General features: G+C 42.6%; 1 pseudogene; it reads left to right on the forward strand.

The window, feature by feature from the left end:
- The first annotated feature begins 1,054 nt into the window (after positions 1-1,054).
- On the forward strand, positions 1,055-27,633 carry LOC137281043 (serine/threonine-protein phosphatase 6 regulatory ankyrin repeat subunit A-like; annotated as a pseudogene).

Consider the following 27,633-nt stretch of genomic DNA (forward strand, 5'->3'; position numbering starts at 1 on the left):
ATGTACAGAATGATACAGGTGACACACCACTTCATACAGCAGCAGAGTGGGGATCTACAGAGTGTGTTGATGTGTTTCGAAAGCTGGAGCTGATGTTAATATGCAGAATAATAGCAGGGGCAACATGGGAGAGATTTGCAGAGTATGTTGATGTGTTACTGAAGGCTGGAGCTGATGTTCATGTACAGAATCATACAGGTGACACACCACTTCATAGAGCAGCATCATTTTGGGGATCGACAGAGTGTGTTGATGTGTTACTGAAGGCTGGAGCTGATGTTAATGTACAGAATAATACAGGTGACACACAACTTCATACAGCAGCAGCAGAAGCAACAGGATTGGGATCTACAGAGTGTGTTGATGTGTTACTGAAAGCTGGAGCTGATGCTAATATACAAAATAATACAGGTGACACACCACTTCATAGAACATTAGTAGCAGCAGGGACAACAAGGGAGAGATCTACAGAGTATGTTTATGTGTTACTGAAGGCTGGAGCTGATGTTAATGTACAGAATAATACGGGTGACACACCACTTCATAGAGCAGCATCATTTTGGGGATCTACAGAGTGTGTTGATGTGTTACTGAAGGCTGGAGCTGATATTAATATACAAAATAATACAGGTGACACACCACTTCTTACAGCAGCATTTTGGGAATCTACAGAGTGTGTAGATGTGTTACTGAAGGCTGGAGCTAATGTTAATGTACTGAATAATACAGGTGACACACCACTTCATAGAGCAGCATCATTTTGGGGATCTACACAGTGTGTTGATGTGTTACTGAAGGCTGGAGCTGATGCTCATATACAAAATGATACAGGTGACACACCACTTCATAGAACATTAGTAGCAGCAGGGGCAACATGGGAGAGATCTACAGAGTATGTTGATGTGTTACTGAAGGCTGGAGCTGATGTTAATGTACAGAATGATACAGGTGACACACCACTTCATACAGCAGCAGAGTGGGGATCTACAGAGTGTGTTGATGTGTTTCGAAAGCTGGAGCTGATGTTAATATGCAGAATAATAGCAGGGGCAACATGGGAGAGATCTACAGAGTATGTTGATGTGTTACTGAAGGCTGGAGCTGATGTTCATGTACAGAATCATACAGGTGACACACCACTTCATAGAGCAGCATCATTTTGGGGATCGAAAGAGTGTGTTGATGTGTTACTGAAGGCTGGAGCTGATGTTAATGTACAGAATAATGCAGGTGACACACCACTTCATAGAACATTAGTAGCAGCAGGGGCAACATGGGAGAGATCTACAGAGTGTGTTGATGTGTTACTGAAGGCTGGAGCTGATGTTCATGTACAGAATAATAGAGGTGACACACCACTTCATAGACCAGCATCATTTTGGGGATCTACAGAGTGTGTTGCAGTGTTACTGAGGGCTGGAGCTGATGTTAATGTACAAAATAATACAGGTGACACACCACTTCATACAGCAGCAGAGTGGGAATCTACAGAATGTGTTAATGTGTTACTGAAGGCTGGAGCTGATGTTAATATACAGAATAATACAGAACAGAAACCTGTGCACTAGTTGCAAGTCCTATGTAGATTCAAAAGACATTTGTGGATTTGATTGATCAGGGCAGCAACAGGATGGGGATCTACAGAGTGTGTTGATGTGTTACTGAAGGCTGGAGCTGATGTTAATGTACAGAGTAATATAGGTGACACACCACTTCAGACAGCAGCAGGATGGGAATCTACAGAGTGTCTTGATGTGTTACTGAAGCCTGGAGCTGATGTTCATGTACAGAATCATACAGGTGACACACCACTTCATAGAGCAGCATCATTTTGGGGATCTACAGAGTATGCTGATGTGTTACTGAAGGCTGGAGCTGATGTTAATGTACAGAATAATACAGGTGACACACCACTTCATAGAACATTAGTAGCAGCAGGGGCAACATGGGAGAGGTCTACAGAGTATGTTGATGTGTTACTGAAGGCTGGAGCTGATGTTAATGTACAGAATAATACAGGTCACACACCACTTCATAGAGCAGCATCATTTTGGGGATCTAAAGAGTGTCTTGATGTGTTACTGAAGGCTGGAGCTGATGTTAATGTACAAAATAATACAGGTGACATTCCACTTCATACAGCAGCAGAGTGGGAATCTACAGAGTGTCTTGATGTGTTACTGAAGGTTGGAGCTGATGTTAATGTACAGAATAATACAGGTGACACACCACTTCAGACAGCAGCAGCAGCATTTTGGGGATCTACAGAGTGTGTTGATGTGTTACTGAAGGCTGGAGCTGATGTTAATGTACAGAATAATACAGGTGACACACCACTTCATACAGCAGCAGCAGAAGCAAAAGGATTGGGATCTACAGAGTGTGTTGATGTGTTACTGAAGGCTGGAGCTGATGCTCATATACAAAATGATACAGGTGACACACCACTACATAGAACATTAGTAGCAGCAGGGGCAACATGGGAGAGATCTACAGAGTATGTTGATGTGTTACTGAAGGCTGGAGCTGATGTTAATGTACAGAATAATACGGGTGACACACCACTTCATACAGCAGCAGCAACATGGTGTGGATCTACAGACTGTGTGAATGTGTTACTGAAGGCTGGAGCTGATATTAATATACAAAATAACACAGGTGACACACCACTTCATACAGCAGCAGGATGCGGATCTACAGAGTATGTTGATGTGTTACTGAAGACTGGAGGTGATGTTAATGTACAGAATAATACAGGTGACACACCACTTCATAGAGCAGCATCATTTTGGGGATCTACAGAGTGTGTTGCAGTGTTACTGAGGGCTGGAGCTGATGTTAATGTACAAAATAATACAGGTGACACACCACTTCATACAGCAGCAGAGTGGGAATCTACAGAATGTGTTAATGTGTTACTGAAGGCTGGAGCTGATGTTAATATACAGAATAATACAGAACAGAAACCTGTGCACTAGTTGCAAGTCCTATGTAGATTCAAAAGACATTTGTGGATTTGATTGATCAGGGCAGCAACAGGATGGGGATCTACAGAGTGTGTTGATGTGTTACTGAAGGCTTGAGCTGATGTTAATGTACAGAGTAATATAGGTGACACACCACTTCATACAGCAGCAGGATGGGAATCTACAGAGTATGTTGATGTGTTACTGAAGGCTGGAGCTGATGTTAATGTACAGAATAATACGGGTGACACACCACTTCATACAGCAGCAGCAACATGGTGTGGATCTACAGACTGTGTGAATGTGTTACTGAAGGCTGGAGCTGATATTAATATACAAAATAACACAGGTGACACACCACTTCATACAGCAGCAGGATGCGGATCTACAGAGTATGTTGATGTGTTACTGAAGACTGGAGGTGATGTTAATGTACAGAATAATACAGGTGACACACCACTTCATAGAGCAGCATCATTTTGGGGATCTACAGAGTGTGTTGCAGTGTTACTGAGGGCTGGAGCTGATGTTAATGTACAAAATAATACAGGTGACACACCACTTCATACAGCAGCAGAGTGGGAATCTACAGAATGTGTTAATGTGTTACTGAAGGCTGGAGCTGATGTTAATATACAGAATAATACAGAACAGAAACCTGTGCACTAGTTGCAAGTCCTATGTAGATTCAAAAGACATTTGTGGATTTGATTGATCAGGGCAGCAACAGGATGGGGATCTACAGAGTGTGTTGATGTGTTACTGAAGGCTTGAGCTGATGTTAATGTACAGAGTAATATAGGTGACACACCACTTCATACAGCAGCAGGATGGGAATCTACAGAGTGTCTTGATGTGTTACTGAAGGCTGGAGCTGATGTTCATGTACAGAATAATACAGGTGACACACCACTTCATAGAGCAGCATCATTTTGGGGATCTACAGAGTGTCTTGATGTGTTACTGAAGGCTGGAGCTGATGTTAATGTACAAAATAATACAGGTGACATTCCACTTCATACAGCAGCAGAGTGGGGATCTACAGAGTTTCTTGATGTGTTACTGAAGGCTGGAGCTGATGTTCATGTACAGAATAATACAGGTGACACACCACTTCATAGAGCAGCATCATTTTGGGGATCGAAAGAGTGTGTTGATGTGTTACTGAAGGCTGGAGCTGATGTTAATGTACAGAATAATGCAGGTGACACACCACTTCATAGAACATTAGTAGCAGCAGGGGCAACATGGGAGAGATCTACAGAGTGTGTTGATGTGTTACTGAAGGCTGGAGCTGATGTTCATGTACAGAATAATAGAGGTGACACACCACTTCATAGACCAGCATCATTTTGGGGATCTACAGAGTGTGTTGCAGTGTTACTGAGGGCTGGAGCTGATGTTAATGTACAAAATAATACAGGTGACACACCACTTCATACAGCAGCAGAGTGGGAATCTACAGAATGTGTTAATGTGTTACTGAAGGCTGGAGCTGATGTTAATATACAGAATAATACAGAACAGAAACCTGTGCACTAGTTGCAAGTCCTATGTAGATTCAAAAGACATTTGTGGATTTGATTGATCAGGGCAGCAACAGGATGGGGATCTACAGAGTGTGTTGATGTGTTACTGAAGGCTGGAGCTGATGTTAATGTACAGAGTAATATAGGTGACACACCACTTCAGACAGCAGCAGGATGGGAATCTACAGAGTGTCTTGATGTGTTACTGAAGCCTGGAGCTGATGTTCATGTACAGAATCATACAGGTGACACACCACTTCATAGAGCAGCATCATTTTGGGGATCTACAGAGTATGCTGATGTGTTACTGAAGGCTGGAGCTGATGTTAATGTACAGAATAATACAGGTGACACACCACTTCATAGAACATTAGTAGCAGCAGGGGCAACATGGGAGAGGTCTACAGAGTATGTTGATGTGTTACTGAAGGCTGGAGCTGATGTTAATGTACAGAATAATACAGGTCACACACCACTTCATAGAGCAGCATCATTTTGGGGATCTAAAGAGTGTCTTGATGTGTTACTGAAGGCTGGAGCTGATGTTAATGTACAAAATAATACAGGTGACATTCCACTTCATACAGCAGCAGAGTGGGAATCTACAGAGTGTCTTGATGTGTTACTGAAGGTTGGAGCTGATGTTAATGTACAGAATAATACAGGTGACACACCACTTCAGACAGCAGCAGCAGCATTTTGGGGATCTACAGAGTGTGTTGATGTGTTACTGAAGGCTGGAGCTGATGTTAATGTACAGAATAATACAGGTGACACACCACTTCATACAGCAGCAGCAGAAGCAAAAGGATTGGGATCTACAGAGTGTGTTGATGTGTTACTGAAGGCTGGAGCTGATGCTCATATACAAAATGATACAGGTGACACACCACTACATAGAACATTAGTAGCAGCAGGGGCAACATGGGAGAGATCTACAGAGTATGTTGATGTGTTACTGAAGGCTGGAGCTGATGTTAATGTACAGAATAATACGGGTGACACACCACTTCATACAGCAGCAGCAACATGGTGTGGATCTACAGACTGTGTGAATGTGTTACTGAAGGCTGGAGCTGATATTAATATACAAAATAACACAGGTGACACACCACTTCATACAGCAGCAGGATGCGGATCTACAGAGTATGTTGATGTGTTACTGAAGACTGGAGGTGATGTTAATGTACAGAATAATACAGGTGACACACCACTTCATAGAGCAGCATCATTTTGGGGATCTACAGAGTGTGTTGCAGTGTTACTGAGGGCTGGAGCTGATGTTAATGTACAAAATAATACAGGTGACACACCACTTCATACAGCAGCAGAGTGGGAATCTACAGAATGTGTTAATGTGTTACTGAAGGCTGGAGCTGATGTTAATATACAGAATAATACAGAACAGAAACCTGTGCACTAGTTGCAAGTCCTATGTAGATTCAAAAGACATTTGTGGATTTGATTGATCAGGGCAGCAACAGGATGGGGATCTACAGAGTGTGTTGATGTGTTACTGAAGGCTTGAGCTGATGTTAATGTACAGAGTAATATAGGTGACACACCACTTCATACAGCAGCAGGATGGGAATCTACAGAGTATGTTGATGTGTTACTGAAGGCTGGAGCTGATGTTAATGTACAGAATAATACGGGTGACACACCACTTCATACAGCAGCAGCAACATGGTGTGGATCTACAGACTGTGTGAATGTGTTACTGAAGGCTGGAGCTGATATTAATATACAAAATAACACAGGTGACACACCACTTCATACAGCAGCAGGATGCGGATCTACAGAGTATGTTGATGTGTTACTGAAGACTGGAGGTGATGTTAATGTACAGAATAATACAGGTGACACACCACTTCATAGAGCAGCATCATTTTGGGGATCTACAGAGTGTGTTGCAGTGTTACTGAGGGCTGGAGCTGATGTTAATGTACAAAATAATACAGGTGACACACCACTTCATACAGCAGCAGAGTGGGAATCTACAGAATGTGTTAATGTGTTACTGAAGGCTGGAGCTGATGTTAATATACAGAATAATACAGAACAGAAACCTGTGCACTAGTTGCAAGTCCTATGTAGATTCAAAAGACATTTGTGGATTTGATTGATCAGGGCAGCAACAGGATGGGGATCTACAGAGTGTGTTGATGTGTTACTGAAGGCTTGAGCTGATGTTAATGTACAGAGTAATATAGGTGACACACCACTTCATACAGCAGCAGGATGGGAATCTACAGAGTGTCTTGATGTGTTACTGAAGGCTGGAGCTGATGTTCATGTACAGAATAATACAGGTGACACACCACTTCATAGAGCAGCATCATTTTGGGGATCTACAGAGTGTCTTGATGTGTTACTGAAGGCTGGAGCTGATGTTAATGTACAAAATAATACAGGTGACATTCCACTTCATACAGCAGCAGAGTGGGGATCTACAGAGTTTCTTGATGTGTTACTGAAGGCTGGAGCTGATGTTCATGTACAGAATAATACAGGTGACACACCACTTCTTACAGCAGCAGGATGGGAATCTACATAGTGTCTTGATGTGTTACTGAAGGTTGGAGCTGATGTTAATGTACAGAATAATACAGGTGACACACCACTTCATACAGCAGCAGGAGCATTTTGGGGATCTACAGAGTGTGTTGATGTGTTACTGAAGGCTGGAGCTGATGTTAATGTACAGAATAATACAGGTGACACACCACTTCATAGAGCAGCAGCAGAAGCAACAGGATTGGGATCTACAGAGTGTGTTGATGTGTTACTGAAAGCTGGAGCTGATGCTAATATACAAAATAATACAGGTGACACACCACTTCATAGAACATTAGTAGCAGCAGGGACAACATGGGAGAGATCTACAGAGTATGTTTATGTGTTACTGAAGGCTGGAGCTGATGTTAATGTACAGAATAATACGGGTGACACACCACTTCATAGAGCAGCATCATTTTGGGGATCTACAGAGTGTGTTGATGTGTTACTGAAGGCTGGAGCTGATATTAATATACAAAATAATACAGGTGACACACCACTTCTTACAGCAGCATTTTGGGAATCTACAGAGTGTGTAGATGTGTTACTGAAGGCTGGAGCTAATGTTAATGTACAGAATAATACAGGTGACACACCACTTCATAGAGCAGCATCATTTTGGGGATCTACACAGTGTGTTGATGTGTTACTGAAGGCTGGAGCTGATGCTCATATACAAAATGATACAGGTGACACACCACTTCATAGAACATTAGTAGCAGCAGGGGCAACATGGGAGAGATCTACAGAGTATGTTGATGTGTTACTGAAGGCTGGAGCTGATGTTAATGTACAGAATGATACAGGTGACACACCACTTCATACAGCAGCAGAGTGGGGATCTACAGAGTGTGTTGATGTGTTTCGAAAGCTGGAGCTGATGTTAATATGCAGAATAATAGCAGGGGCAACATGGGAGAGATCTACAGAGTATGTTGATGTGTTACTGAAGGCTGGAGCTGATGTTCATGTACAGAATCATACAGGTGACACACCACTTCATAGAGCAGCATCATTTTGGGGATCGAAAGAGTGTGTTGATGTGTTACTGAAGGCTGGAGCTGATGTTAATGTACAGAATAATGCAGGTGACACACCACTTCATAGAACATTAGTAGCAGCAGGGGCAACATGGGAGAGATCTACAGAGTGTGTTGATGTGTTACTGAAGGCTGGAGCTGATGTTCATGTACAGAATAATAGAGGTGACACACCACTTCATAGAGCAGCATCATTTTGGGGATCTACAGAGTGTGTTGCAGTGTTACTGAGGGCTGGAGCTGATGTTAATGTACAAAATAATACAGGTGACACACCACTTCATACAGCAGCAGAGTGGGAATCTACAGAATGTGTTAATGTGTTACTGAAGGCTGGAGCTGATGTTAATATACAGAATAATACAGAACAGAAACCTGTGCACTAGTTGCAAGTCCTATGTAGATTCAAAAGACATTTGTGGATTTGATTGATCAGGGCAGCAACAGGATGGGGATCTACAGAGTGTGTTGATGTGTTACTGAAGGCTGGAGCTGATGTTAATGTACAGAGTAATATAGGTGACACACCACTTCAGACAGCAGCAGGATGGGAATCTACAGAGTGTCTTGATGTGTTACTGAAGCCTGGAGCTGATGTTCATGTACAGAATCATACAGGTGACACACCACTTCATAGAGCAGCATCATTTTGGGGATCTACACAGTGTCTTGATGTGTTACTGAAGGCTGGAGCTGATGTTAATGTACAGAATAATACAGGTGACACACCACTTCATAGAACACTAGTAGCAGCAGGGGAACATGGGAGAGATCTACAGAGTTTGCTGATGTGTTACTGAAGGCTGGAGCTGATGTTAATGTACAGAATAATACAGGTGACACACCACTTCATAGAACATTAGTAGCAGCAGGGGCAACATGGGAGAGGTCTACAGAGTATGTTGATGTGTTACTGAAGGCTGGAGCTGATGTTAATGTACAGAGAAATACAGGTGACACACCACTTCATAGAGCAGCATCATTTTGGGTATCTACAGAGTTTCTTGATGTGTTACTGAAGGCTGGAGCTGATGTTAATGTACAAAATAATACAGGTGACATTCCACTTCATACAGCAGCAGAGTGGGAATCTACAGAGTGTCTTGATGTGTTACTGAAGGTTGGAGCTGATGTTCATGTACAGAATAATACAGGTGACACACCACTTCAGACAGCAGCAGCAGCATTTTGGGGATCTACAGAGTGTGTTGATGTGTTACTGAAGGCTGGAGCTGATGTTAATGTACAGAATAATACAGGTGACACACCACTTCATACAGCAGCAGAGTGGGAATCTACAGAATGTGTTAATGTGTTACTGAAGGCTGGAGCTGATGTTAATATACAGAATAATACAGAACAGAAACCTGTGCACTAGTTGCAAGTCCTATGTAGATTCAAAAGACATTTGTGGATTTGATTGATCAAGGCAGCAACAGGATGGGGATCTACAGAGTGTGTTGATGTGTTGCTGAAGGCTGGAGCTGATGTTGATGTACAGAGTAAAATAGGTGACACACCACTTCAGACAGCAGCAGGATGGGAATCTACAGAGTGTCTTGATGTGTTACTGAAATCTGGAGCTGATGTTCATGTACAGAATCATACAGGTGACACACCACTTCATAGAGCAGCATCATTTTGGGGATCTACAGAGTGTGTTGATGTGTTACTGAAGGCTGGAGCTGATGTTAATGTACAGAATAATACAGGTGACACACCACTTCTTACAGCAGCATTTTGGGAATCTACAGAGTATGTTGATGTGTTACTGAAGACTGGATGTGATGTTCATGTACAAAATAATACAGGTGACACACCACTTCATACAGCAGCAGAGTGGGAATCTACAGAATGTGTTAATGTGTTACTGAAGGCTGGAGCTGATGTTAATATACACAATAATACAGAACAGAAACCTGTGCACTAGTTGCAAGTCCTATGTAGATTCAAAAGACATTTGTGGATTTGATTGATCAGGGCAGCAACAGGATGGGGATATACAGAGTGTGTTGATGTGTTACTGAAGGCTGGAGCTGATGTTAATGTACAGAGTAATATAGGTGACACACCACTTCAGACAGCAGCAGGATGGGAATCTACAGTGTATCTTGATGTTTTACTGAAGCCTGGAGCTGATGTTCATGTACAGAATCATACAGGTGACACACCACTTCATAGAGCAGCATCATTTTGGGGATCTACAGAGTGTGTTGATGTGTTACTGAAGGCTGGAGCTGATGTTTATGTACAGAATAATACAGGTGACACACCACATCATAGAACATTAGTAGCAGCAGGGGAACATGGGAGAGATCTACAGAGTATGCTGATGTGTTACTGAAGGCTGGAGCTGATGTTAATGTACAGAATAATACAGGTGACACACCACTTCATAGAACATTAGTAGCAGCAGGGGCAACATGGGAGAGGTCTACAGAGTATGTTGATGTGTTACTGAAGGCTGGAGCTGATGTTAATGTACAGAATAATACAGGTGACACACCACTTCATAGAGCAGCATCATTTTGGGGATCTACAGAGTGTCTTGATGTGTTACTGAAGGCTGGAGCTGATGTTAATGTACAAAATAATACAGGTGACATTCCACTTCATACAGCAGCAGAGCGGGAATCTACAGAGTGGCTTGATGTGTTACTGAAGGTTGGAGCTGATGTTAATGTACAGAATAATACAGGTGACACACCACTTCATACAGCAGCAGCAGAAGCAACAGGATTGGGATCTACAGAGTGTGTTGATATGTTACTGAAGGCTGGAGCTGATGCTCATATACAAAATGATACAGGTGACACACCACTACATAGAACATTAGTAGCAGCAGGGGCAACATGGGAGAGATCTACAGAGTGTGTTGATGTGTTACTGAAGGCTGGAGCTGATGTTAATGTACAGAATGATACGGGTGACACACCACTTCATAGAGCAGCATCATTTTGGGGATCTACAGAGTATGTTGATGTGTTACTGAGGGCTGGAGCTGATCTTAATGTACAGAATAATACAGGTGACACACCACTTCTTACAGCAGCATTTTGGGAATCTACAGAGTGTGTTGATGTGTTACTAAAGACTGGATGTGATGTTAATGTACAGAATAATACAGGTGACACACCACTTCATACAGCAGCAGGATGGGAATCTACATAGTGTGTAGATGTGTTACTGAAGGCTGGAGCTAATGTTAATGTACAGAATAATACAGGTGACACACCACTTCATAGAGCAGCATTATTTTGGGGATCTACAGAGTGTGTTGATGTGTTACTGAAGGCTGGAGCTGATGTTAATATGCAGAATAATAGCAGGGGCAACATGGGAGAGATCTACAGAGTATGTTGATGTGTTACTGAAGGCTGGAGCTGATGTTAATGTACAGAATCATACAGGTGACAGAACACTTCATACAGCAGCAGGGTGGAAATCTACATAGTGTGTAGATGTGTTACTGAAGGCTGGAGCTATTGTTAATGTACAGAATAACACAGGTGACACACCAATTCATAGAGCAGCATTATTTTGGGGATCTACAGAGTGTGTTGATGTGTTACTGAAGGCTGGAGCTGATGTTAATATGCAGAATAATAGCAGGGGCAACATGGGAGAGATCTACAGAGTATGTTGATGTGTTACTGAAGGCTGGAGCTGATGTTCATGTACAGAATAATACAGGTGACACACCACTTCTTAAGCAGCAGGATGGGAATCTACATAGTGTCTTGATGTGTTTCTGAAGGTTGGAGCTGATGTTAATGTACAGAATACTACAGGTGACACACCACTTCAGACAGCAGCAGCAGCATTTTGGGGATCTACAGAGTGTGTTGATGTGTTACTGAAGGCTGGAGCTGATGTTAATGTACAGAATAATACAGGTGACACACCACTTCATAGAACATTAGTAGCAGCAGGGGCAACATGGGAGATTTCTACAGAGTATGTTGATGTGTTACTGAAGGCTGGATCTGATGTTAATGTACAGAATAATACAGGTGACACACCACTTCAGACAGCAGCAGCAGCATTTTGGGGATCTACAGAGTGTGTTGATGTGTTACTGAAGGCTGGAGCTGATGTTAATGTACAGAATAATACAGGTGACACACCACTTCATAGAGCAGCAGCAGAAGCAACAGGACTGGGATCTACAGAGTGTGTTGATATGTTACTGAAGGCTGGAGCTGATGCTCATATACAAAATGATACAGGTGACACACCACTACATAGAACATTAGTGGCAGCAGTGGCAACATGGGAGAGATCTACAGAGTATGTTGATGTGTTACTGAAGGCTGGAGCTGATGTTAATGTACAGAATAATACGGGTGACACACCACTTCATAGAGCAGCATCATTTTGGGGATCTACAGAGTATGTTGATGTGTTACTGAAGGCTGGAACTGATGTTAATGTACAGAATAATACAGGTGACACACCACTTCTTACAGCAGCATTTTGGGAATCTACAGAGTATGTTGATGTGTTACTGAAGACTGGATGTGATGTTAATGTACAGAATAATACAGGTGACACACCACTTCATACAGCGGCAGGATGGGAATCTACATAGTGTGTAGATGTGTTACTGAAGGCTGGAGCTAATGTTAATGTACAGAATAATACAGGTGACACACCACTTCATAGAGCAGCATTATTTTGGGGATCTACAGAGTGTGTTGATGTGTTACTGAAGGCTGGAGCTGATGTTAATATGCAGAATAATAGCAGGGGCAACATGGGAGAGATCTACAGAGTATGCTGATGTGTTACTGAAGGCTGGAGCTGATGTTAATGTACAGAATCATACAGGTGACACACCACTTCATACAGCAGCAGGATGGGAATCTACATAGTGTGTAGATGTGTTACTGAAGGCTGGAGCTAATGTTAATGTACAGAATAATACAGGTGACACACCACTTCATAGAGCAGCATTATTTTGGGGATCTACAGAGTGTGTTGATGTGTTACTGAAGGCTGGAGCTGATGTTAATATGCAGAATAATAGCAGGGGCAACATGGGAGAGATCTACAGAGTATGCTGATGTGTTACTGAAGGCTGGAGCTGATGTTAATGTACAGAATCATACAGGTGACACACCACTTCATAGAGCAGCATCATTTTGGGGATCTACAGAGTGTGTTGCAGTGTTACTGAGGGCTGGAGCTGATGTTAATGTACAAAATAATACAGGTGACACAACACTTCATACAGCAGCAGAGTGGGAATCTACAGAATGTGTTAATGTGTTACTGAAGGCTGGAGCTGATGTTAATATACAGAGTAATACAGAACAGAAACCTATGCACTAGTTGCAAGTCCTATGTAGATTCAAAAGACATTTGTGGATTTGATTGATCAGGGCAGCAACAGGATGGGGATCTACAGAGTGTGTTGATGTGTTTCTGAAGGCTGGAGCTCATGTTAATGTACAGAGTAATATAGGTGACACACCACTTCAGACAGCAGCAGGATGGGAATCTACAGAGTGTCTTGATGTGTTACTGAAGCCTGGAGCTGATGTTCATGTACAGAATCATACAGGTGACACACCACTTCATAGAGCAGCATCATTTTGGGTATCGACAGAGTGTGTTGATGTGTTACTGAAGGCTGGAGCTGATGTTAATGTACAGAATAATACAGGTGACACGCCACTTCATAGAACATTAGTAGCAGCAGGGGAACATGGGAGAGATCTACAGAGTATCCTGATGTGTTACTGAAGGCTGGAGCTGATGTTAATGTACAGAATAATACAGGTGACACACCACTTCATAGAGCAGCATCATTTTGGGGATCTACAGAGTGTCTTGATGTGTTACTGAAGGCTGGAGCTGATGTTAATGTACAGAATAATACAGGTGACACACCACTTCATAGAGCAGCATCATTTTGGGGATCTACAGAGTGTGTTGCAGTGTTACTGAGGGCTGGAGCTGATGTTAATATGCAGAATAATAGCAGGGGCAACATGGGAGAGATCTACAGAGTATGTTGATGTGTTACTGAAGGCCGGAGCTGATGTTAATGTACAGAATCATACAGGTGACACACCATTTCATAGAGCAGCATCATTTTGGGGATCTACAGAGGGTGTTGATGTGTTACTGAAGGCTGGAGCTGATGTTAATGTACAGAATGATACAGGTGACACACCACTTCATAGAACATTAGTAGCAGCAGGGGCAACATGGGAGAGATCTACAGAGTATGTTGATGTGTTACTGAAGGCTGGAGCTGATGTTAATGTACAGAATAATACAGGTGACACACCACTTCATACAGCAGCAGAGTGGGAATCTACAGAATGTGTTAATGTGTTACTGAAGGCTGGAGCTGATGTTGATATACAGAATAATACAGAACAGAAACCTGTGCACTAGTTGCAAGTCCTATGTAGATTCAAAAGACATTTGTGGATTTGATTGATCAGGGCAGCAACAGGATGGGGATCTACAGAGTGTGTTGATGTGTTACTGAAGGCTGGAGCTGATGTTAATGTACAGAGTAATATAGGTGACACACCACTTCAGACAGCAGCAGGATGGGAATCTACAGAGTGTCTTGATGTGTTACTGAAGGCTGGAGCTGATGTTCATGTACAGAATAATACAGGTGACACACCACTTCATAGAGCAGCATCATTTTGGGGATCTACAGAGTGTGTTGCAGTGTTACTGAGGGCTGGAGCTGATGTTAATGTACAAAATAATACAGGTGACACACCACTTCATACAGCAGCAGAGTGGGAATCTACAGAATGTGTTAATGTGTTACTGAAGGCTGGAGCTGATGTTAATATACAGAATAATACAGAACAGAAACATGTGCACTAGTTGCAAGTCCTATGTAGATTCAAAAGACATTTGTGGATTTGATTGATCAGGGCAGCAGCAGGATGGGAATCTACAGAGTGTCTTGATGTGTTACTGAAGCCTGGCGCTGATGTTCATGTACAGAATCATACAGGTGACACACCACTTCATAGAGCAGCAGCATTTTGGGGATCGACAGAGTGTGTTGATGTGTTACTGAAGGCTGGAGCTGATGTTAATGTACAGAATAATACAGGTGACACACCACTTCATAGAACATTAGAAGCAGCAGGGGAACATGGGAGAGATCTACAGAGTATGCTGATGTGTTACTGAAGGCTGGAGCTGATGTGAATGTACAGAATAATACAGGTGACACACCACTTCATAGAGCACCATAATTTTGGGGATCTACAGAGTGTCTTGATGTGTTACTGAAGGCTGGAGCTGATGTTAATGTACAGAATAATACAGGTGACACACCACTTCATAGAGCAGCATCATTTTGGGGATCTACAGAGTGTGTTGCAGTGTTACTGAGGGCTGGAGCTGATGTTAATATGCAGAATAATAGCAGGGGCAACATGGGAGAGATCTACAGAGTATGTTGATGTGTTACTGAAGGCCGGAGCTGATGTTAATGTACAGAATCATACAGGTGACACACCACTTCATAGAGCAGCATCATTTTGGGGATCTACAGAGTGTGTTCATGTGTTACTGAAGGCTGGAGCTGATGTGAATGTACAGAATAATACAGGTGACACACCACTTCATAGAACACTAGTAGCAGCAGGGGCAACATGGGAGAGATCTTCAGAGTATGTTGATGTGTTACTGAAGGCTGGAGCTGATGTTAATGTACAGAGTAATACAGGTGACACACCACTTCATAGAGCAGCATCATTTTGGGGATCTACAGAGTGTGTTGCAGTGTTACTGAAGGCTGGAGCTAATGTTAATGTACAAAATAATACAGGTGACACACCACTTCATACAGCAGCAGAGTGGGAATCTACAGAATGTGTTAATGTGTTTCTGAAGGCTGGAGCTGATGTTAATATACAGAATAATACAGAACAGAAACCTGTGCACTAGTTGCAAGTCCTATGTAGATTCAAAAGACATTTGTGGATTTGATTGATCAGGGCAGCAACAGGATGGGGATCTACAGAGTGTGTTGATGTGTTACTGAAGGCTGGAGCTGATGTTAATGTACAGAGTAATATAGGTGACACACCACTTCAGACAGCAGCAGGATGGGAATCTACAGAGTGTCTTGATGTGTTACTGAAGGCTGGAGCTGATGTTCATGTACAGAATAATACAGGTGACACACCACTTCATAGAGCAGCATCATTTTGGGGATCTACAGAGATTGTTGATGTGTTACTGAAGGCTAGAGCTGATGTTGATGTACAAAATAATACAGGTGACATTCCACTTCATACAGCAGCAGAGTGAGAATCTACACAGTGTGTTGATGTGTTACTGAAGGCTGGAGCTGATGTTAATGTACAGAATAATACAGGTGACACACCACTTCATAGAGCAGCATCATTTTGGGGATCTACAGAGTGTCTTGATGTGTTACTGAAGGCTGAACTGATGTCAATGTACAGAATAATACAGGTGACACACCACTTCATAGAGCAGCATCATTTTGGGGATCTACAGAGTGTGTTGCAGTGTTACTGAGGGCTGGAGCTGATGTTAATATGCAGAATAATAGCAGGGGCAACATGGGAGAGATCTACAGAGTATGTTGATGTGTTGCTGAAGGCCGGAGCTGATGTTAATGTACAGAATCATACAGGTGACACACCACTTCATAGAGCAGCATCATTTTGGGGATCTACAGAGTGTCTTGATGTGTTACTGAAGGCTGGAGCTGATGTTAATGTACAGAATAATACAGGTGACACACCACTTCATAGATCATTAGTAGCAGCAGGGGCAACATGGGAGAGATCTACAGAGTATGTTGATGTGTTACTGAAGGCTGGAGCTGATGTTAATGTACAGAATAATACAGGTGACACACCACTTCATACAGCAGCAGAGTGGGAATCTACAGAATGTGTTAATGTGTTGCTGAAGGCTGGAGCTGATGTTGATATACAGAATAATACAGAACAGAAACCTGTGCACTAGTTGCAAGTCCTATGTAGATTCAAAAGACATTTGTGGATTTGATTGATCAGGGCAGCAACAGGATGGGGATCTACAGAGTGTGTTGATGTGTTACTGAAGGCTGGAGCTGATGTTAATGTACAGAGTAATATAGGTGACACACCACTTCAGACAGCAGCAGGATGGGAATCTACAGAGTGTCTTGATGTGTTACTGAAGGCTGGAGCTGATGTTCATGTACAGAATAATACAGGTGACACACCACTTCATAGAGCAGCATCATTTTGGGGATCTACAGAGTGTGTTGCAGTGTTACTGAGGGCTGGAGCTGATGTTAATGTACAAAATAATACAGGTGACACACCACTTCATACAGCAGCAGAGTGGGAATCTACAGAATGTGTTAATGTGTTACTGAAGGCTGGAGCTGATGTTAATATACAGAATAATACAGAACAGAAACCTGTGCACTAGTTGCAAGTCCTATGTAGATTCAAAAGACATTTGTGGATTTGATTGATCAGGGCAGCAGCAGGATGGGAATCTACAGAGTGTCTTGATGTGTTACTGAAGCCTGGAGCTGATGTTCATGTACAGAATCATACAGGTGACACACCACTTCATAGAGCAGCATCATTTTGGGGATCGACAGAGTGTGTTGATGTGTTACTGAAGGCTGGAGCTGATGTTAATGTACAGAATAATACAGGTGACACACCACTTCATAGAACATTAGAAGCAGCAGGGGAACATGGGAGAGATCTACAGAGTATGCTGATGTGTTACTGAAGGCTGGAGCTGATGTTAATGTACAGAATAATACAGGTGACACACCACTTCATAGAGCAGCATCATTTTGGGGATCTACAGAGTGTCTTGATGTGTTACTGAAGGCTGGAGCTGATGTTAATGTACAGAATAATACAGGTGACACACCACTTCATAGAGCAGCATCATTTTGGGGATCTACAGAGTGTGTTGCAGTGTTACTGAGGGCTGGAGCTGATGTTAATATGCAGAATAATAGCAGGGGCAACATGGGAGAGATCTACAGAGTATGTTGATGTGTTACTGAAGGCCGGAGCTGATGTTAATGTACAGAATCATACAGGTGACACACCACTTCATAGAGCAGCATCATTTTGGGGATCTACAGAGTGTGTTGATGTGTTACTGAAGGCTGGAGCTGATGTGAATGTACAGAATAATACAGGTGACACACCACTTCATAGAACATTAGTAGCAGCAGGGGCAACATGGGAGAGATCTTCAGAGTATGTTGATGTGTTACTGAAGGCTGGAGCTGATGTTAATGTACAGAATCATACAGGTGACACACCACTTCATAGAGCAGCATCATTTTGGGGATCTACAGAGTGTGTTGCAGTGTTACTGAAGGCTGGAGCTAATGTTAATGTACAAAATAATACAGGTGACACACCACTTCATACAGCAGCAGAGTGGGAATCTGCAGAATGTGTTAATGTGTTTCTGAAGGCTGGAGCTGATGTTAATATACAGAATAATACAGAACAGAAACCTGTGCACTAGTTGCAAGTCCTATGTAGATTCAAAAGACATTTGTGGATTTGATTCATCAGGGCAGCAACAGGATGGGGATCTACAGAGTGTGTTGATGTGTTACTGAAGGCTGGAGCTGATGTTAATGTACAGAGTAATATAGGTGACACACCACTTCAGACAGCAGCAGGATGGGAGTCTACAGAGTGTCTTGATGTGTTACTGAAGGCTGGAGCTGATGTTCATGTACAGAATAATACAGGTGACACACCACTTCATAGAGCAGCATCATTTTGGGGATCTACAGAGATTGTTGATGTGTTACTGAAGGCTAGAGCTGATGTTAATGTACAAAATAATACAGGTGACATTCCACTTCATACAGCAGCAGAGTGGGAATCTACACAGTGTGTTGATGTGTTACTGAAGGTTGGAGCTGATGTTAATGTACAGAATAATACAGGTGACACACCACTTCAGACAGCAGCAGCAGCATTTTGGGGATCTACAGAGTGTGTTGATGTGTTACTGAAGGCTGGAGCTGATGTTAATGTACAGAATCATACAGGTGACACACCACTTCATACAGCAGCAGGATGGGAATCTACATAGTGTATAGATGTGTTACTGAAGGCTGGAGCTAATGTTAATGTACAGAATAATACAGGTGACACACCACTTCATAGAGCAGCATTATTTTGGGGATCTACAGAGTGTGTTGATGTGTTACTGAAGGCTGGAGCTGATGTTAATATGCAGAATAATAGCAGGGGCAACATGGGAGAGATCTACAGAGTATGTTGATGTGTTACTGAAGGCTGGAGCTGATGTTAATGTACAGAATCATAGAGGTGACACACCACTTCATAGAGCAGCATCATTTTGGGGATCTACAGAGTGTGTTGCAGTGTTACTGAGGGCTGGAGCTGATGTTAATGTACAAAATAATACAGGTGACACACCACTTCATACAGCAGCAGAGTGGGAATCTACAGAATGTGTTAATGTGTTACTGAAGGCTGGAGCTGATGTTAATATACAGAATAATACAGAACAGAAACCTGTGCACTAGTTGCAAGTCCTATGTAGATTCAAAAGACATTTGTGGATTTGATTGATCAGGGCAGCAACAGGATGGGGATCTACAGAGTGTGTTGATGTGTTTCTGAAGGCTGGAGCTCATGTTAATGTACAGAGTAATATAGGTGACACACCACTTCAGACAGCAGCAGGATGGGAATCTACAGAGTGTCTTGATGTGTTACTGAAGCCTGGAGCTGATGTTCATGTACAGAATCATACAGGTGACACACCACTTCATAGAGCAGCATCATTTTGGGGATCGACAGAGTGTGTTGATGTGTTACTGAAGGCTGGAGCTGATGTTAATGTACAGAATAATACAGGTGACACACCACTTCATAGAACATTAGTAGCAGCAGGGGAACATGGGAGAGATCTACAGAGTATGCTGATGTGTTACTGAAGGCTGGAGCTGATGTTAATGTACAGAATAATACAGGTGACACACCACTTCATAGAGCAGCATCATTTTGGGGATCTACAGAGTGTGTTGATGTGTTACTGAAGGCTGGAGCTGATGTTAATGTACAGAATAATACAGGTGACACACCACTTCATAGAGCAGCATCATTTTGGGGATCTACAGAGTGTGTTGCAGTGTTACTGAGGGCTGGAGCTGATGTTAATATGCAGAATAATAGCAGGGGCAACATGGGAGAGATCTACAGAGTATGTTGATGTGTTACTGAAGCCTGGAGCTGATGTTAATGTACAGAATCATACAGGTGACACACCACTTCATAGAGCAGCATCATTTTGGGGATCTACAGAGTGTCTTGATGTGTTACTGAAGGCTGGAGCTGATGTTAATGTACAGAATAATACAGGTGACACACCACTTCATAGAACATTAGTAGCAGCAGGGGCAACATGGGAGAGATCTACAGAGTATGTTGATGTGTTACTGAAGGCTGGAGCTGATGTTAATGTACAGAATAATACAGGTGACACACCACTTCATACAGCAGCAGAGTGGGAATCTACAGAATGTGTTAATGTGTTACTGAAGGCTGGAGCTGATGTTAATATACAGAATAATACAGAACAGAAACCTGTGCACTAGTTGCAAGTCCTATGTAGATTCAAAAGACATTTGTGGATTTGATTGATCAGGGCAGCAACAGGATGGGGATCTACAGAGTGTGTTGATGTGTTACTGAAGGCTGGAGCTGATGTTAATGTACAGAGTAATATAGGTGACACACCACTTCAGACAGCAGCAGGATGGGAATCTACAGAGTGTCTTGATGTGTTACTGAAGGCTGGAGCTGATGTTCATGTACAGAATCATACAGGTGACACACCACTTCATAGAGCAGCATCATTTTGGGGATCGACAGAGTGTGTTGATGTGTTACTGAAGGCTGGAGCTGATGTTAATGTACAGAATAATACAGGTGACACACCACTTCATAGAACATTAGTAGCAGCAGGGGAACATGGGAGAGATCTACAGAGTATGCTGATGTGTTACTGAAGGCTGGAGCTGATGTTAATGTACAGAATAATACAGGTGACACACCACTTCATAGAGCAGCATCATTTTGGGGATCTACAGAGTGTGTTGATGTGTTACTGAAGGCTGGAGCTGATGTTAATGTACAGAATAATACAGGTGACACACCACTTCATAGAGCAGCATCATTTTGGGGATCTACAGAGTGTGTTGCAGTGTTACTGAGGGCTGGAGCTGATGTTAATATGCAGAATAATAGCAGGGGCAACATGGGAGAGATCTACAGAGTATGTTGATGTGTTACTGAAGCCTGGAGCTGATGTTAATGTACAGAATCATACAGGTGACACACCACTTCATAGAGCAGCATCATTTTGGGGATCTACAGAGTGTCTTGATGTGTTACTGAAGGCTGGAGCTGATGTTAATGTACAGAATAATACAGGTGACACACCACTTCATAGAACATTAGTAGCAGCAGGGGCAACATGGGAGAGATCTACAGAGTATGTTGATGTGTTACTGAAGGCTGGAGCTGATGTTAATGTACAGAATAATACAGGTGACACACCACTTCATACAGCAGCAGAGTGGGAATCTACAGAATGTGTTAATGTGTTACTGAAGGCTGGAGCTGATGTTAATATACAGAATAATACAGAACAGAAACCTGTGCACTAGTTGCAAGTCCTATGTAGATTCAAAAGACATTTGTGGATTTGATTGATCAGGGCAGCAACAGGATGGGGATCTACAGAGTGTGTTGATGTGTTACTGAAGGCTGGAGCTGATGTTAATGTACAGAGTAATATAGGTGACACACCACTTCAGACAGCAGCAGGATGGGAATCTACAGAGTGTCTTGATGTGTTACTGAAGGCTGGAGCTGATGTTCATGTACAGAATAATACAGGTGACACACCACTTCATAGAGCAGCATCATTTTGGGGATCTACAGAGTGTGTTGCAGTGTTACTGAGGGCTGGAGCTGATGTTAATGTACAAAATAATACAGGTGACACACCACTTCATACAGCAGCAGAGTGGGAATCTACAGAATGTGTTAATGTGTTACTGAAGGCTGGAGCTGATGTTAATATACAGAATAATACAGAACAGAAACCTGTGCACTAGTTGCAAGTCCTATGTAGATTCAAAAGACATTTGTGGATTTGATTGATCAGGGCAGCAGCAGGATGGGAATCTACAGAGTGTCTTGATGTGTTACTGAAGCCTGGAGCTGATGTTCATGTACAGAATCATACAGGTGACACACCACTTCATAGAGCAGCAGCATTTTGGGGATCGACAGAGTGTGTTGATGTGTTACTGAAGGCTGGAGCTGATGTTAATGTACAGAATAATACAGGTGACACACCACTTCATAGAACATTAGAAGCAGCAGGGGAACATGGGAGAGATCTACAGAGTATGCTGATGTGTTACTGAAGGCTGGAGCTGATGTTAATGTACAGAATAATACAGGTGACACACCACTTCATAGAGCAGCATCATTTTGGGGATCTACAGAGTGTCTTGATGTGTTACTGAAGGCTGGAGCTGATGTTAATGTACAGAATAATACAGGTGACACACCACTTCATAGAGCAGCATCATTTTGGGGATCTACAGAGTGTGTTGCAGTGTTACTGAGGGCTGGAGCTGATGTTAATATGCAGAATAATAGCAGGGGCAACATGGGAGAGATCTACAGAGTATGTTGATGTGTTACTGAAGGCTGGAGCTGATGTTAATGTACAGAATCATAGAGGTGACACACCACTTCATAGAGCAGCATCATTTTGGGGATCTACAGAGTGTGTTGCAGTGTTACTGAGGGCTGGAGCTGATGTTAATGTACAAAATAATACAGGTGACACACCACTTCATACAGCAGCAGAGTGGGAATCTACAGAATGTGTTAATGTGTTACTGAAGGCTGGAGCTGATGTTAATATACAGAATAATACAGAACAGAAACCTGTGCACTAGTTGCAAGTCCTATGTAGATTCAAAAGACATTTGTGGATTTGATTGATCAGGGCAGCAACAGGATGGGGATCTACAGAGTGTGTTGATGTGTTTCTGAAGGCTGGAGCTCATGTTAATGTACAGAGTAATATAGGTGACACACCACTTCAGACAGCAGCAGGATGGGAATCTACAGAGTGTCTTGATGTGTTACTGAAGCCTGGAGCTGATGTTCATGTACAGAATCATACAGGTGACACACCACTTCATAGAGCAGCATCATTTTGGGGATCGACAGAGTGTGTTGATGTGTTACTGAAGGCTGGAGCTGATGTTAATGTACAGAATAATACAGGTGACACACCACTTCATAGAACATTAGTAGCAGCAGGGGAACATGGGAGAGATCTACAGAGTATGCTGATGTGTTACTGAAGGCTGGAGCTGATGTTAATGTACAGAATAATACAGGTGACACACCACTTCATAGAGCAGCATCATTTTGGGGATCTACAGAGTGTGTTGATGTGTTACTGAAGGCTGGAGCTGATGTTAATGTACAGAATAATACAGGTGACACACCACTTCATAGAGCAGCATCATTTTGGGGATCTACAGAGTGTGTTGCAGTGTTACTGAGGGCTGGAGCTGATGTTAATATGCAGAATAATAGCAGGGGCAACATGGGAGAGATCTACAGAGTATGTTGATGTGTTACTGAAGCCTGGAGCTGATGTTAATGTACAGAATCATACAGGTGACACACCACTTCATAGAGCAGCATCATTTTGGGGATCTACAGAGTGTCTTGATGTGTTACTGAAGGCTGGAGCTGATGTTAATGTACAGAATAATACAGGTGACACACCACTTCATAGAACATTAGTAGCAGCAGGGGCAACATGGGAGAGATCTACAGAGTATGTTGATGTGTTACTGAAGGCTGGAGCTGATGTTAATGTACAGAATAATACAGGTGACACACCACTTCATACAGCAGCAGAGTGGGAATCTACAGAATGTGTTAATGTGTTACTGAAGGCTGGAGCTGATGTTAATATACAGAATAATACAGAACAGAAACCTGTGCACTAGTTGCAAGTCCTATGTAGATTCAAAAGACATTTGTGGATTTGATTGATCAGGGCAGCAACAGGATGGGGATCTACAGAGTGTGTTGATGTGTTTCTGAAGGCTGGAGCTGATGTTAATGTACAGAGTAATATAGGTGACACACCACTTCAGACAGCAGCAGGATGGGAATCTACAGAGTGTCTTGATGTGTTACTGAAGCCTGGAGCTGATGTTCATGTACAGAATAATACAGGTGACACACCACTTCATAGAGCAGCATCATTTTGGGGATCTACAGAGTGTGTTGCAGTGTTACTGAGGGCTGGAGCTGATGTTAATGTACAAAATAATACAGGTGACACACCACTTCATACAGCAGCAGAGTGGGAATCTACAGAATGTGTTAATGTGTTACTGAAGGCTGGAGCTGATGTTAATATACAGAATAATACAGAACAGAAACCTGTGCACTAGTTGCAAGTCCTATGTAGATTCAAAAGACATTTGTGGATTTGATTGATCAGGGCAGCAGCAGGATGGGAATCTACAGAGTGTCTTGATGTGTTACTGAAGCCTGGAGCTGATGTTCATGTACAGAATCATACAGGTGACACACCACTTCATAGAGCAGCAGCATTTTGGGGATCGACAGAGTGTGTTGATGTGTTACTGAAGGCTGGAGCTGATGTTAATGTACAGAATAATACAGGTGACACACCACTTCATAGAACATTAGAAGCAGCAGGGGAACATGGGAGAGATCTACAGAGTATGCCGATGTGTTACTGAAGGCTGGAGCTGATGTTAATGTACAGAATAATACAGGTGACACACCACTTCATAGAGCAGCATCATTTTGGGGATCTACAGAGTGTCTTGATGTGTTACTGAAGGCTGGAGCTGATGTTAATGTACAGAATAATACAGGTGACACACCACTTCATAGAGCAGCATCATTTTGGGGATCTACAGAGTGTGTTGCAGTGTTACTGAGGGCTGGAGCTGATGTTAATATGCAGAATAATAGCAGGGGCAACATGGGAGAGATCTACAGAGTATGTTGATGTGTTACTGAAGGCCGGAGCTGATGTTAATGTACAGAATCATACAGGTGACACACCACTTCATAGAGCAGCATCATTTTGGGGATCTACAGAGTGTGTTGATGTGTTACTGAAGGCTGGAGCTGATGTGAATGTACAGAATAATACAGGTGACACACCACTTCATAGAACATTAGTAGCAGCAGGGGCAACATGGGAGAGATCTTCAGAGTATGTTGATGTGTTACTGAAGGCTGGAGCTGATGTTAATATACAGAATAATACAGAACAGAAACCTGTGCACTAGTTGCAAGTCCTATGTAGATTCAAAAGACATTTGTGGATTTGATTGATCAGGGCAGCAACAGGATGGGGATCTACAGAGTGTATTGATGTGTTACTGAAGGCTGGAGCTGATGTTAATGTACAGAATAATACAGGTGACACACCACTTCATACAGCAGCAGGATGGGAATCTACATAGTGTGTAGATCTGTTACTGAAGGCTGGAGCTAATGTTAATGTACAGAATAATACAGGTGACACACCACTTCATAGAGCAGCATTATTTTGGGGATCTACAGAGTGTGTTGATGTGTTACTGAAGGCTGGAGCTGATGTTAATATGCAGAATAATAGCAGGGGCAACATGGGAGAGATCTACAGAGTATGTTGATGTGTTACTGAAGGCCGGAGCTGATGTTAATGTACAGAATAATACAGGTGACACACCACTTCATAGAGCAGCATCATTTTGGGGATCTACAGAGTGTCTTGATGTGTTACTGAAGGCTGGAGCTGATGTTCATGTACAGAATAATGCAGGTGACACACCACTTCATAGAGCAGCAGAGTGGGGATCTACAGAGAGTGTTGATGTGTTACTGAAGGCTGGAGCTGATGTTAATGTACAGAGTTATACGGGTGACACACCACTTCATAGAGCAGCATCATTTTGGGGATCTACAGAGTATGTTGATGTGTTACTGAAGGCTGGAGCTGATGTTAATGTACAAAATAATACAGGTGACACACCACTTCTTACAGCAGCATTTTGGGAATCTACAGAGTATGTTGATGTGTTACTGAAGACTGGATGTGATGTTAATGTACAGAATAATACAGGTGACACACCACTTCATACAGCAGCAGGATGGGAATCTACATAGTGTGTAGATCTGTTACTGAAGGCTGGAGCTGATGTTAATGTACAGAATAATACAGGTGACACACCACTTCATAGAGCAGCATTATTTTGGGGATCTACAGAGTGTGTTGATGTGTTACTGAAGGCTGGAGCTGATGTTAATATGCAGAATAATAGCAGGGGCAACATGGGAGAGATCTACAGAGTATGTTGATGTGTTACTGAAGGCTGGAGCTGATGTTAATGTTCAGAATAATACAGGTGACACACCACTTCTTACAGCAGCAGCAGCATTTTGGGGATCTACAGAGTGTGTTGATGTGTTACTGAAGGCTGGAGCTGATGTTAATGTACAGAGTAATACAGGTGACACACCACTTCATAGAGCAGCAGCAGAAGCAACAGGATTGGGATCTACAGAGTGTGTTGATGTGTTACTGAAGGCTGGAGCTGATGCTCATATACAAAATAATACAGGTGACACACCACGTCTTAGAACATTAGTAGGAGCAGGGGCAACATGGGAGAGATCTACAGAGTATGTTGATGTGTTACTGAAGGCTGGAGCTGATGTTAATGTACAGAATAATACGGGTGTCGCACCACTTCATAGAGCAGCATCATTTTGGGGATCTACAGAGTGTGTTGATGTGTTACTGAAGGCTGGAGCTGATGTTAATGTACAAAATAATACAGGTGACACACCACTTCTTACAGCAGCATTTTGGGAATCTACAGAGTATGTTGATGTGTTACTGAAGACTGGAGGTGATGTTAATGTACAGAATAATACAGGTGACACACCACTTCATAGAGCAGCATCATTTTGGGGATCTACAGAGTGTGTTGATGTGCTACTGAAGACTGGAGCTGATGTTAATGTACAGAATAATACGGGTGACACACCACTTCATAGAGCAGCATCATTTTGGGGATCTACAGAGTGTGTTGATGTGTTACTGAAGGCTGGACCTGATGTTAATATACAAAATAATACAGGTGACACACCACTTCTTACAGCAGCATTTTGGGAATCTACAGAGTATGTTGATGTGTTACTGAAGACTGGAGGTGATGTTAATGTACAGAATAATACAGGTGACACACCACTTCATACAGCAGCAGGATGGGAATCTACAGAGTGTGTAGATGTGTTCCTGAAGGTTGGAGCTAATGTTAATGTACAGAATAATACAGGTGACACATACTTCATGGAGCAGCAGGACGGAGTTCTGCAGAGTGTGTTGATGTGTTTCAAAAGCTGGAGCTGA

Source organism: Haliotis asinina, chromosome 4 (assembly GCF_037392515.1).
Source record: "Haliotis asinina isolate JCU_RB_2024 chromosome 4, JCU_Hal_asi_v2, whole genome shotgun sequence".
NCBI lineage: Eukaryota > Metazoa > Mollusca > Gastropoda > Lepetellida > Haliotidae > Haliotis > Haliotis asinina.